Below are 12,982 nucleotides of genomic sequence, written 5' to 3' on the forward strand. Positions count from 1 at the left end.
GTAAGTTTCCTTATCAGCAATCATTTCATTATTAGTGCAATTCTTTTGTTTAAAATTCTTTCCTTTCCCTATTTTCCTATTTCCCAGATATTTAAAATTGGCCATTTATACTTTCATTAAACTTCCTTAAGTTTTCCTTTTCCTCTTTTACAGAAATTCGTTAAGATAGTAAGTTAAATAGCTTCAGAAAGTCAATATTCAAACAACTTATACACTGAAAAATGCTGCATTTAAACAGTTTGAGATTTTTCTTTCTAAAAATCAGTTTTAGTCTTCATCAATATGGGTGTGTGAACTTCCAAAGCTTCTTTCTACCCAGGGATTTTATATATAAAAATATTAGACATTAATATTCACTAATGGGAAGCCAGAGGACTCAGGCTTATATTCAAATGTTATTTTACTTGCTAACTCGAATGAATAGCCAAGTTCTATTTTTCAAAGGAACATATGAGAACTTTTTTGAGAAACACTGGGGAATTTACTTCTTTATCTGATGAATCATTTTTCATTAATTCTGGGGAATGAAGTCCTACAAAGGGGTGAAATTTAAACATGAGCTCCCTTCCATTGTCCAAGCTTTTATTAAAACTTAACAAATGAGGCTTTTTTCAGTATTTACATAAAGCACTTTATTATCAAATGGTTCATGTGTCATGAGTTAATGTCTTTTTAATATGAAAGTAGTGAAGTTTTCCTATTGACCTGTACATCATTCTGCTCACTGGTATAATTAGTGGTAATAAAACATTATCTCTCTTAATCAACTCTTTAAAGCTGGCAGGAATCATCAATTCTACATCCTTCCCATTTAGATGAGTAATGTGCACTCTTCAGAGATTTTGTCCCATTTAGGTGAAAATATATTCTTTTTAGAGAATGTTCCATTCGCTCTACTAATGACTAACCAATGACAATAATTACCATACAACACTAGATTCCTTATTACAAGGTAGAAACTTTTTTTGCCATGTCTGACCTCTGAAGCATTACTAAGCTTTCAATTACCAATGTAGTATGGAAGATGCTGACTGGAATATTTGATTCTGTTATTTTTTATTTTATCTCATAAGATTATGTTAGCAAAATTGGAAAATAAGACCAGTCAAGAAAAATAAAGCAGTTCTTTCACAAAGAGATAACCAGTACTTATTAACTGTTTATGGTTTTCATTTAATGTATCGTAGAATTGTTTTCCTATTATTTTAACAAATTTAGGGACTTTTAAATTTTAAATATGAGGGTGCTTGTAAAGTTGATGTAATGTTCTGATGGGCATTTTGGTACATGAATGTTATTAGTTAAGAACTGAAATCAAAGTTTTGGACAAGTTATGATAGTTTCCGGTAATTTGTTATTTCAACTACAATAACAGCTGAAATTTGGTGTCTTAGGGATTAAACATTTAGCTTTTAATTCCAACAAACAGAAATGTCTTTAAGCAGAGAACATCTAATCTGAAGAGACTGGTTTTGAATTCTCATGTTAATTAAATCAAGTAATAAAATAGGAATAAAGGTGGATGTTATATAATAGATTTTCTACCAAGAAAATTTCAGAATGCTATGTGCACATGAAAAGAGAAAGAGGAAAAGGAACTAAATCATGGTTTACTACAGTGGCCAAACCCATCCCACTAATTTCTTATGACTAGTGTATCGATTTTTGAAATTTCTAGAACTCAGCAGGGAGTTGCAGATATGGCACGAAGAATGGTAAAGCCGCAGAGGCCCTGGTCCAGGATGTAGTGGAAGGAAAGAATAGAATATGTAAGACAGGGAACATAGACCAGAGCATAGGCTTGCTTGGATGGGCAGGGTCTGCTAGGGACTTACAGAACAGCACACAGCACAGATGGAAAGAACATGGTTCTGTCATAATAGGACATTACCGACAGAGTGTTTAAACAGGATTTTTCTGCTCTCATTTTCCAATTGAGGAATGAAAACAATAGATGCAATATTCCAAAGAGTTAGATAAGCCATATGGCACGGTTTCCAAGAAGGAGCTTAAGAGTATTTAGGAAATTCTTCTGCATTGATAATTGGAGATTTGAGAGAACCTCTGAGTAGAGTTTCTGGGGAGGGCTAGTATGTTTTTAGCACTCTCCCTACCCTCAAGGTAGAGGAATGGCCAAGACCGTATCTCTGAACTCCAATTTCAGTTAGACTTCAGCTGGATAATACAAAAAAAAAAACTTGACACAAACCCCAGTGCGCAGAACAGACTGACTCATGTATAGAAATCTAGAAGAGGAACAAGCAGTTTAGTTGCTCTGGCTGCATCCTAGAGGGGAGTTGCTCTTGCACTGGGTTTGGCCTGTTTTCCAGAGTTTGTTGAGTCAAGAATATATGATTATCTCCCAGTCAAAAGACACGGGTTCCCCCTAACCCCTCAAAGATAGATCTATCTATCTATCTATATCCCATTTGTGAAAGAGCCAGCATGAGGATTACCCTGAAGCCTTCTCAAATGGGCCACTGAGAGGTGTGATGAACCTAAGAAGCTGGCAGCTACAGGTGTATTACTGATCTGTAGAGTTACAGAGACAGTGACTCACCAAGCCAGTGAGGAATGCTTAGCCCAAGCCCCCCAAACCAATAAAATCTGTTGAGATCATAAGCTCTGAACACCTGGCAGGCCCAGCCATTTTAGAATAAGTCAGGTAAGAACACTCAGTCACCTGCCTCTCTGTCTCGCTCTTGCTTCAATCTTGTATCAGATACTGGTGGTTGGTAAAATGAGAAACTGGAGTCAAAGCCTAAGGAAAGGTAGGAAGGGAAAGACAGGGTGGAGTGTTCTCAGTACTGAATTGCATCTGTTTTCCACTTTACACCGCTAAAGGAGTTTTATTATCCAAGATTTAGTAGAAAATAGGACTGCTAGAGTTTTCAAGCAGGGGTAGGGGAGAAACTTCTTCCACAAAACACATTTTAAAACGGACAGTGGAGATTAAAAAAAAAATAAGCGTCTTTTATTATATCCCCTGCATTGTAACTGTTCAAAATATTCCATGAAGCTTCTATTTGCCTTTGGAGGCTGCACACACATAAGAATGGAAGGGTAAAAACAAAACAAAAACAAAAACAGGAAAGAAAATGTAAAGAGCAAGGGTGGGGCAAAAACTAAATGATTAAATGTTTACTCCAAAGAAAAGAACTTAGAAAGCCAAAATAAATTAGGGAGTTCGAAGTGACAATTACAAATGGCTCCTACCAATAACAGAAATGAGAGTTGGAAAGAAAGTTGAATTCAAATTTAGAAAGAAATATCAGGTCTTCTGTATATCCAAGGTGTATTCTATAAACACAATTGTGGGGCGCATAATGCCAAAATAATCTTAAACAGATTGTTAACTTCTATCCTCTTGAGTGGTATATGAAAATGCAAACCTTACTCTCTCTCTCAAGGCTCTTAAATCTTTACCAATGGGCAAGAATAGAATCTCAGTATTTGGAACCAGGAAGTCATAGAATTGATTTTATGTGTGTATGTTTAGTATGAAATTTTAGAGTTTACCAATTACCAGGAACAAGGTTTAAGATTGAATACAGGATATTCTTTTTATTTCCCAGTCCAGTATATTTGGAGATGATAAAAATAAATTCCAAATGTGTCTCACCTTTGTACCAGTTAAAACTGGAAAAAAAAAAATCCTTTTTTTTTCTATTAACATATTGATCAGAAAACAATTGTACATACTTTAACAAGTTTAACCACTGTAATGAATCAATATTGATAGAGCATCCAAAGTCTACCCCAAATAATAATTATGGCAACTATTGTCTTGTAATATTTATAAGCCCACAGAGGAATTGTATCTCGGGCCAAGTTTTAGAATGCATTTTCTGCACAGGTTAGAAAGTGCCTGATAGCTTTGGTTTAACCAACACTGCAATTAGCAGGTTTTGACACCATTACGGGATACGGGATACAGCCCTGTTTTTTTAACGGATTTGCATTAGACTCTCCCTACAAATAAATGAAATTTTATATTCTAACCTAAAAGTCATTATGAGAAGAAGCCCAGACATTTAGGTAACAGAAATTAACTTGTTCCCCATTACTATTTTTTTCCCTTTGAAATCTGTAATTTCTTCTATATTTTCATTCAACAAAGATTTGATGAGCAATTTATAGCTTAGCAAGGCAATCATAATAAACTGGTGTCATAAAAACAAACCCCAAATTGATTACCTTTTATTTTCTTATACCTTTTAAATAAAACCTTTTATTATATCTGGATAATTACTATTAAAAGGCAAGTTCATTTAGCTCATATACTCTACAACTAAAATGACTCATCAAGAACATCCTTATATTAAAAGTTTCCCCTACCAGCTTAAAGGCTAGAACCACATGAGTATATGTTGGGTGCAGATATTTATCTGGAATCATGTACATAGTATGGACTTCATAAAACTTTTGATATTTAAGAGGTGATAGGTGAAAATATTCAAGATCTACCAATTTTTTTTTTCATATCGTAACAGATTATGGTAGTCATACCTATTCTGAGTCTATAAACAGCCAAATAGCTTCAAAAAGCATAATTATGCAAAACTTAGGCAGCTCCCATCTACTCCTCACAAATACTGGGATGTATTCACAGTATTTAAAGAACATACTTTGGGGCGCCTCAGTGGTGCATTAGTTAAGTGCCTTGAGTCTTGGTTTCAGCTCAGGTCATGATCTCAGGGTCCTATGATCGAGCCCCACACAGGGCTTCGCGCTCAGTTGGGAGTCTGCTTGAAGATTCTCCTTCTCCCTCGGCAACCCCCGCTTGTGCTCACTCGCTGTTTCTCAAAATAAATATTTTTTTAAAAAAGAATGTACTTTGCTTTAAGATCAAATTTCAATTTAGTCAAAATTTAAAACTATTACCAGATACACCCCGGCACATTTTTCACTTCAAATAGAACTTTTTGGTTTTGTTTTGAATCTTTCCAAGTACTTCCCTAAAGTTAAGTATCTGGTCCCTACTGAACAAATTTCTTTACTGCAGTGTGTTTTTACTTTAAGGATATCCAGCAACTATTTTCTTTCTAATAGGATTTTTATATGAAAAGTTAGTAATAGGAAAAAAAAAAGATTGTCAAATTTGATTCTTTACTTTCAAACTGATGAAGGGAAAAAATACAGGGGTATGTCTTTTTATAAAAAAACAGAATATAAGTAATTTTGTCCCAGGAACTATCAATTAGTGGATTAATTTTGTTTTTTTTATTTATTAAGATTTTATTTTATATTTTTTATTTATTTTTTAAAGATTTTATTTATTTATTTGACAGAGAGAGAGACAGACACAGTGAGAGAGGAAACAAGCAGGGGGAGTGGGAGAGGGAGAAGCAGGCTTCCCGCGGAGCAGAGAGCCTGATGCGGGGCTCGATCCCAGGACCCTGGGACCATGACCTGAGCCGAAGGCAGACACTTAATGACTGACCCACCCAGGCGCCCCTAAGATTTTATTTTTAAGTAATCTCTACACCCAACATGGGGCTTGAATTTACAACCCTGAGATCAAGAATCACACCTCTACCAACTGAGCCATCCGGGTGCCTCTAGGGGATTAATTTTAATTGGCAGGAATTCATAATGAGCTAGGTGCATCTCCACTTTGTCAATGTACAACCAATAAATTAAAACATGTTCCACTGTGAAAATACACAATAAAACAACAGCTTGGAAAGGAGTAAAAAAGATGAGAGAAAAACAATGCTATGAAGTAAATGGTGGAAATGCATTTCACCCAAAGCTCCAGCAAGACCACAGAGTCAGTCTCAAATATTGCTAATTCTAGATAACCTCTGACAATATTCTGGATTTAAAAGTATTTGAACCATTGTGGGATTTGGCGATATAACTTAACGCATTTCATTTGCTTCCTTCCCGTTTGTTTATTCTGCAGAGAACTTAGGAATACTTAAGAAAATGTGGTATATATAATAAATTGTATACTCACATCTATGGACATACGCATTCAACAGAACACACCATCTCTGAGTGACTATCAGATACCAGGAGTGGTACTCCAAAAATAGATCTATATCTCTATCTATATTCCAAATCAACAGGTTGTACAAATAAGCTTTTTCCACAAATACAGAGAGAATTATAAGTATGGAAATCATGGCATCTTAGAAAAAATAAAATATACCTTTGTTTCATCAATGTTGCTTGATTTGCCTAAGAAAATTGATTCAGAATATTAGGTCCTAGTGATTCTCCTCCTAAATGATTTTTAAAGTGACCCGATAAAGAGTATGCAAAGGAAATTATACAGAATTGTTCCCTTCTTTCTGAACACTGTGTACCCATACTTTCTTTTGAGCCTGTATGAAAATCCTTGGAACAGAAGTAGAGACAACATAAAGATAATAAACGGATAAGGAAAATAATGACAATACTGAAAGAAACCAAATACTCTGAGTTCCAAGTGCCTGGAAGCCAAGGGACCCAGCTGTGTTACTGCTGAAATTTATCCCTATGCTAATATTCTAAAATCTACTAAGAGATCTAGCAGAGAAATCCAGACTAGTAGTGATTGCATAAAGAAAACATCTGCCCGAGCAACTGTTTTTGTTCCTTAAGAAGAAACCTGAATAGCATGATACTTTAAGTTCACATATCCTTATTAAAAATTTAAGTTTCTATTTTTTTAATATTGAATGGTATAAGACATATTAAAATAACATCCATTTTATTTTTAAACCTTAGGTGTCTAGATGCATAGATTTCCATCTAGAACCTACAGGAATTTCCATGTTTTTAGGTTAGATGCCCTTTCATGAGAGTTCACAGATTCAAACGACCATGGCTTCTAAATGAAGAAAAATCATAGTTTTGTTTGACATTGAGACAAAGTATGCTTAGCTCTATCAATGATGCCCCCTTCTAATTAGGTATAGAACTGTTTTCTCTGCTTTTACAATGGTGAAAGTATGAACACAGTATGTTCTTTTCCTCAAGAGGTACCCCAGAGTGTTATATATAAAATCAGGTTTTGTCCCCATTTTGTCCAACACAAGTGGTTCCATTTTCTAGCCAAGTGAGTTAAGAGTGAGGAGCTAGTGCCAAGGTCACTTTAATGTGCATCTATATCAACTTCATTAAATGCAGAATACCTATCATTACCCCAAGTTTCTTCAAAGAAGCTTCCATTATTTTTTGAGCATGCCTGGGTATTAACTAGACCATCGAGTCTCATTCAATTGTTGGTGCTACCAACACTCCCAAATTCTTAAATTCTGGCTGAAGGCTCATTTCTACCCGTCTTTTAATCTTCCTATTGGAATCTGTATCAGTTATCTTCCTTTGTCCAGATGCACTCTCCATCCTGCTCTCTGTCCCAAGAGGCTGACAGGCATGGATTACCTTAATTGGTGCTCATGCTTGTTGGCTTCCAATTAATTCTGCCAATGGGGAATCCCAGGGAATACTTGAGGAAAGAAAAAGAGTGTCATCTAGTTTACATGCCCCATGACGCCTCGCCCACCCAATCCCTGGTTCACTCCCTATGATGTTGCCTTGGTCTGTCTTACGGGTGGAATCCACTGGGCTACTACTTGCTCTCTTTCTATAGTATCTTTTAGTAGTTCCCTTACACCCTACTATTATCCTTACAGTTAATCATTTTGTAAGCAAAACCTCCTTGAACTATCCTAAATTTTCCTGTTGGGAACCTGAGACAGTCTCTTTATCTTCCTAAAATTAAACTCATCCATTTCCCCCCCAGTGATCTGATTTCCACAATTCTGTTAGTATTACCAGTTCTCTAGGCAGGTCATCATGAAATTTCATAATAAAACTAATAACAATCTTCATTTGCTTAGAGCATAATTAACAATTTCACGTACATCCTTTCATTTACTCTCCATTTATGCTTCCTTGCTTCTATTACACACATGAAGCAATCTGCTTTGCATCATGCCCATGATCATCCAAAATCCTCTTTGCTTCATCCATTTGGTCTCTGCTGAACACAGCTGTGACTTTTTCCTTCCCTCCATTACCAGCTATTAATTTATTCCCATTCCATCTATCTCGTTTTTTGTATCCATTTTAGCTGCTCACTAAATAGAGCCCTAAATAGATTTCTATCCTCACTCACTCCAGTCTACCAGCAGTAGAATAAGTGTCCTTAGAGCTCTCATTTTATATGCAAGTTCTAAACCCATAGGTGGCTTTTCATTGACACAAAATTTCCATAGTCCACAATTTTCTAGCCTGTAACAACCCCTTGAAACTTGTCTCCCACTATTCCCGTCATTACTTCCTGAATATTAGTCCAAATAAAATGAATACAAGTGTACCTGATTTTCCCTATTTCTCGGCCTTGCCTACATACTCTGCTATCATGGCAAAATTCTCCCTTTTTTAGAAAGAGTTAAAATACTCCCCATCTTAAAAGGTCCAAGGGAGAGACCACCGTAAGTTTCCTCTGCCAGCAGAAAATCATTTTGCTCTCGAAACTTCCACAGCCCTGTCACATTCTTCCATTTTTATCACAATGCACTTCTATTTTAGCTTTTACGTATATGTTTTATATGACACCCATTCTCTATTTTGGACCCTTTTAGCTAAAGGAATGGGTCTTATTCATGTTTATAGTACTTAGGAAGTCACTGAAGCTTGGCTGACAAAGAATTAGTCTCAGAGATGATGACATTTGATTTTTTTGTAATATCAACTCCGTAGTGTATTAACAGTAATGTTCATAATTTTTGATCACTGGTATTAACTGTATTGCCAGAAATTCTATTTTCTATCTTTTAATAAAATCTTAGGTAGATTGTATAACTTTATGGTAACCTCTAGCAATGAAAATATGATCCAGAAAAACTTGTTATACAATAGTAATTTTCATCTAAGAGGTGGTAGAGATATACATACACATGTTTTTATAAGTCTATATATGCAAATATATGACCATGTGTATTTTTTCTTTAATACATTCTAATACCTGGAATGGACCTATCACTTTATAGTCTCAAAAGTATTTTTGGTAAAAAAAGCAGATAAAACAAGACTAAAGGTTTTTATGTAGTTTTATATTAGTGCTGCAAATACTTGGGTAGATATATAATAAAAGCATCTCATTACAACCACACAGGGAGCTTCTTTCTTACATGTATTTGCATTTATTACAACATAATGATTACTCTGTTAACGAGAAATAGCTGTACCTTATCCAAATATCAACCTTCCTTGCCTTACAAATAACTATGTCATCTTTGACAACACAGGTCTTCTTATCCCCTTTCTGTTCTCCTTCAAAAAATTTACAAACTTATTAGAGTCCAGCCATATCACTAATGCTTTTCTAGACCTGAGTGTTACCCTCAAATCAATGGTTGCTTAATATTCTAAGTTACTTAAATTCCATCCTTTCTCAGATAATTTATTTCTTCAGATAAGACATAAAGGATAGAACCATATTGGGGAGATTATTTTACCTTTTGACTCCATAAACTCAGTTTGCAATCATTATATTAGAGTGTTTGATGTTCTCTTTGCTTCTAACTACATTTACCCTTGCTCTGCATTATTGAATAACACTGTGCTATAGATGAGAACCAGCTTCCTTTGGACCACACATGATTGAAAAATGAGCCAGAATAAATACACCTAATTGGTGCTATAAATGGTCACTTAACAGGGTGTAGTTAAGCAAAGCACAGTTTGCTAAACTCTTATAGAGAAGCTTTATGCAAGTCTGACTTTATTCTGCCTCTTCTGGTACCCAACCATTTAAAAGGAAAGAGATATTGGCTTTTGGGGTCTTCTATGTGCCAGGCACTGTGCTAGGATATTATACACATTACTTTCTTATACTCCCTTTACAAAAGTGTTTTTTATAAATGAGGTCCAGGGAAGCTACCTTGTTCCAGTGGTCATGTAGGAAGAAGTCAGTGGGGTGAGATTCTGAAATCTACCATCTTTTCCATGCCCCATGCTGCATCCCAAGAGTGGTCCAGAGGGACTGAGTAAAACAGCCATCATGAAACACGGCATCTACTCAGATATATACAGAAGCAAGAGAGTAAATAAGACCAAATAAACTCTGATTTCTAGCATTTGGAGATTTCATAGTTTATTCTCATCATGACTAATTTCAGACTACCAACATGGGGTCACTGAATGCAGACTTGGGTAAAAGGGTGCATCGTTGGCTCTCGTCACTGGTAAGAGCCAGCACGTACACACCACTGGATATTCCAAAGGAAAAAAAAAAGTATGCGGCCATTGAGGAAATCTAAATGCAAATGTTTTCTACCATCCATCCAATCAGTGATTATTGAAAGGTAGATGTGAAGCAGACATGGCAACTTCTGCCCAGACACTATCTGGCCACTAAGTCAAACATGGACCTTTTTTTGCAAAGCAATTAGATTTCAAAACTGAACCATTTGAGAGTAGAATGCTCCATTCTTATTATAAAATTGTATGTTCACCAGAAAACTGGACCAAACTGTCAGATTACATCAAGGACGCAAAGATACTTCATACAAGAAGAGGATTAGATATTGATGGAAGACAGAGCATGTGTTTAGATATGTTAAAAAAAATAAAAGCATTAGAAAATATTCTTTGGGGTTTTCTTTCAATTTTGGTCTTGTATATAAATTGACATCCATAGATGTGCATATTCACAGAGTATTTTCTTCATTCAATAAATAATTGCTCAACTCCCATGTGACCACATTGTTCTAGATTCCACAGACTTATTACTAACCAACATAGATTACATTTCCTCTCACAATAGGCTTATGTTCCATTTAGGAGAGAGAAATTAAGTACGTAAGAAAATATATTTCATTATGGCTTTAAAAATAAATTTTCCAAAGTTCAAGCTAATATTTTCAAAAGCACACATGATACAAATCTACTTTAATATATCTAGTATCTCAATATATTTTATAAGTCATATTATGGAAACTTAGAAAAGCCACTTGATCCATCAAAAATTATTTCATCAGTGCCTACTATAGGCAAGCAATATTCTAGGAAATGGGACAATTGTTTTTTCCAAGTCACTTATTGTCCCTCACTTTAAGCAATTTTCTAATGGAGGAGGAAGACAACACAAAGTATTAGATAATTTCAGTTACTGATGTATACTATTAAAACAATGAAAAAAGGTAGTAACAGAGTGATTAAGTGACAACTTGAATCAAAGTGGTCAGCTAACCAATCCTAATGATGTGGAACGGAAGAGATCTCTGAAAACCCCACCTCCCAGTCCACCTGATAACACCAGCAACTCCTCCTGTTTCTGCTTCAAATTTCCAGGGACTTGAAACTCCTTCCTTTCAGGACCATGGAAGGATTGGGAACAAAACATTAACATCTGAAGAAAACGAAAATCAAGGTGCCCTGAGCTAAGAATGAGCTTGATGCATTCTAGAAAAAGGTTCATGTAGCCTAATAGAAAAGATAATGAATTTCAGTACCAGATAAAGTCCTAAAGTTTTGCAGAAACTATGAACAGCTCTATAGGCATTGGTAAATAATTTTGCAGTTAACTATAATTCTAAAAGAGTTATAGAAGGGGTACCTGGGTAGATCAGTTTAGTGTCCAGCTCTTGATTTTGGCTCAGATCATGATCTCAGTGTCCTGGGAATAAGCCCCATGCTCAGTAGGCAGTCTGCTCGAGATTCTCTCCCTCTTAAATATCACAGGTTATTTTAAAATTTTGATTTCTAGAATTCAATCATGTAGACTTCTATGTATATGTGTGTGTGTGTGTGTATATATATATATATACACACACACACACACACACACACACACACACACGAAGGTATATATGTTAGATATTACTATTAATAGCTTCTTCTGGCTTTGCTTATGTTCTTTTTCCCTACTGTTCTTCTTTACTAAGTTTAATTAGCTGATTTTAATATTGCCCATCTTATACCATCATTTTAAAGGTTCAACAGACTTATGACATGTCATAAATACAAGATAAGCAATTTTCAGCCTTGTGGACATGGTTAAACTGAATTCTCCCACAGAAAGGATGTAATTATCTATAATAAGAATAGGACTTAGTGGTAGAGACTAAGTTACCACCCATGACATTTTATTCCTTGGTAATAGAAAGTTCATTTTAGCTGAGACTATACTACATAGCTGTCCATCCTACTAGCTGACCTTCCTAATACTTGGAATATGGAGGTGATAACATCCTGCAGGAGCTCCAGAGGTATCTTGGAACCTGCAAATTTAGCCATATACTAAGAAAGATAGAAAAGAACATTGAAACCACTGTGGTCCTTCATGACCTTGAGCATACCTTTTACTTCTTTTATGTGAGAGGAAAAAAAAATTTTTTTTTAAAGATTATTTATTTATTTGAGAGAGAGAGAATGAGAGAGAGCACATGAGAGGGGGGAGGGTCAGAGGGAGAAGCAGACTCCCCGCCGAGCAGGGAGCCTGATGCGGGACTCGATCCAGGGACTCCAGGATCATGACCTGAGCCGAAGGCAGTCGCCCAACCAACTGAGCCACCCAGGTGCCCCGAGAGGAAAAAATTCTTAATGAATCTGCTGTTATCTAGAGATCTGTTGTATGCACGTGAATCTGATCTTAATTGACAGAATTCAGTTTATTTCTAAATTTCTATTTTACCTAGTCATTCCTATAGACTTCTAAATAGGAGGATACCATTTTACCAGGAAAAAAAAAATGAAAATGTCACTAGGAGGAACCTAAAAACCAATTCAACTGCTTTAAAAATTAATGATGAAAGACAAAGCACATATACTCAACTCCAGCTCTGGCTTTGTGTCTTTTTTCTAGTTTTTTTTTTTTTTTTTTTAATGATTTCTTGAGCACTTAAAATATGGATTGGAATTACTGGTATTATTTGCTTATTGAAAAACTAGATATAATTATCAGTGTGTTTTTACAAATGAAGCATTAAAGTTCCTAACCATGCTTATATTTTTCTCAGCTTTTGTAATTACCATCTAACGT

At 35.4% G+C, this 12,982-nt stretch overlaps 1 protein-coding gene across 3 annotated transcripts in view; it reads right to left on the reverse strand.

The window, feature by feature from the left end:
• LOC118009305 (glypican-5-like) overlaps positions 1-12,982 on the reverse strand; it is a 693,283-nt gene that overhangs the window by 578,891 nt on the left and 101,410 nt on the right. The window lies entirely within an intron of this gene.

This window comes from Mirounga leonina, unplaced genomic scaffold (assembly GCF_011800145.1).
Source record: "Mirounga leonina isolate KUSES-001 unplaced genomic scaffold, KU_Mleo_1.0 Mir_127, whole genome shotgun sequence".
NCBI lineage: Eukaryota > Metazoa > Chordata > Mammalia > Carnivora > Phocidae > Mirounga > Mirounga leonina.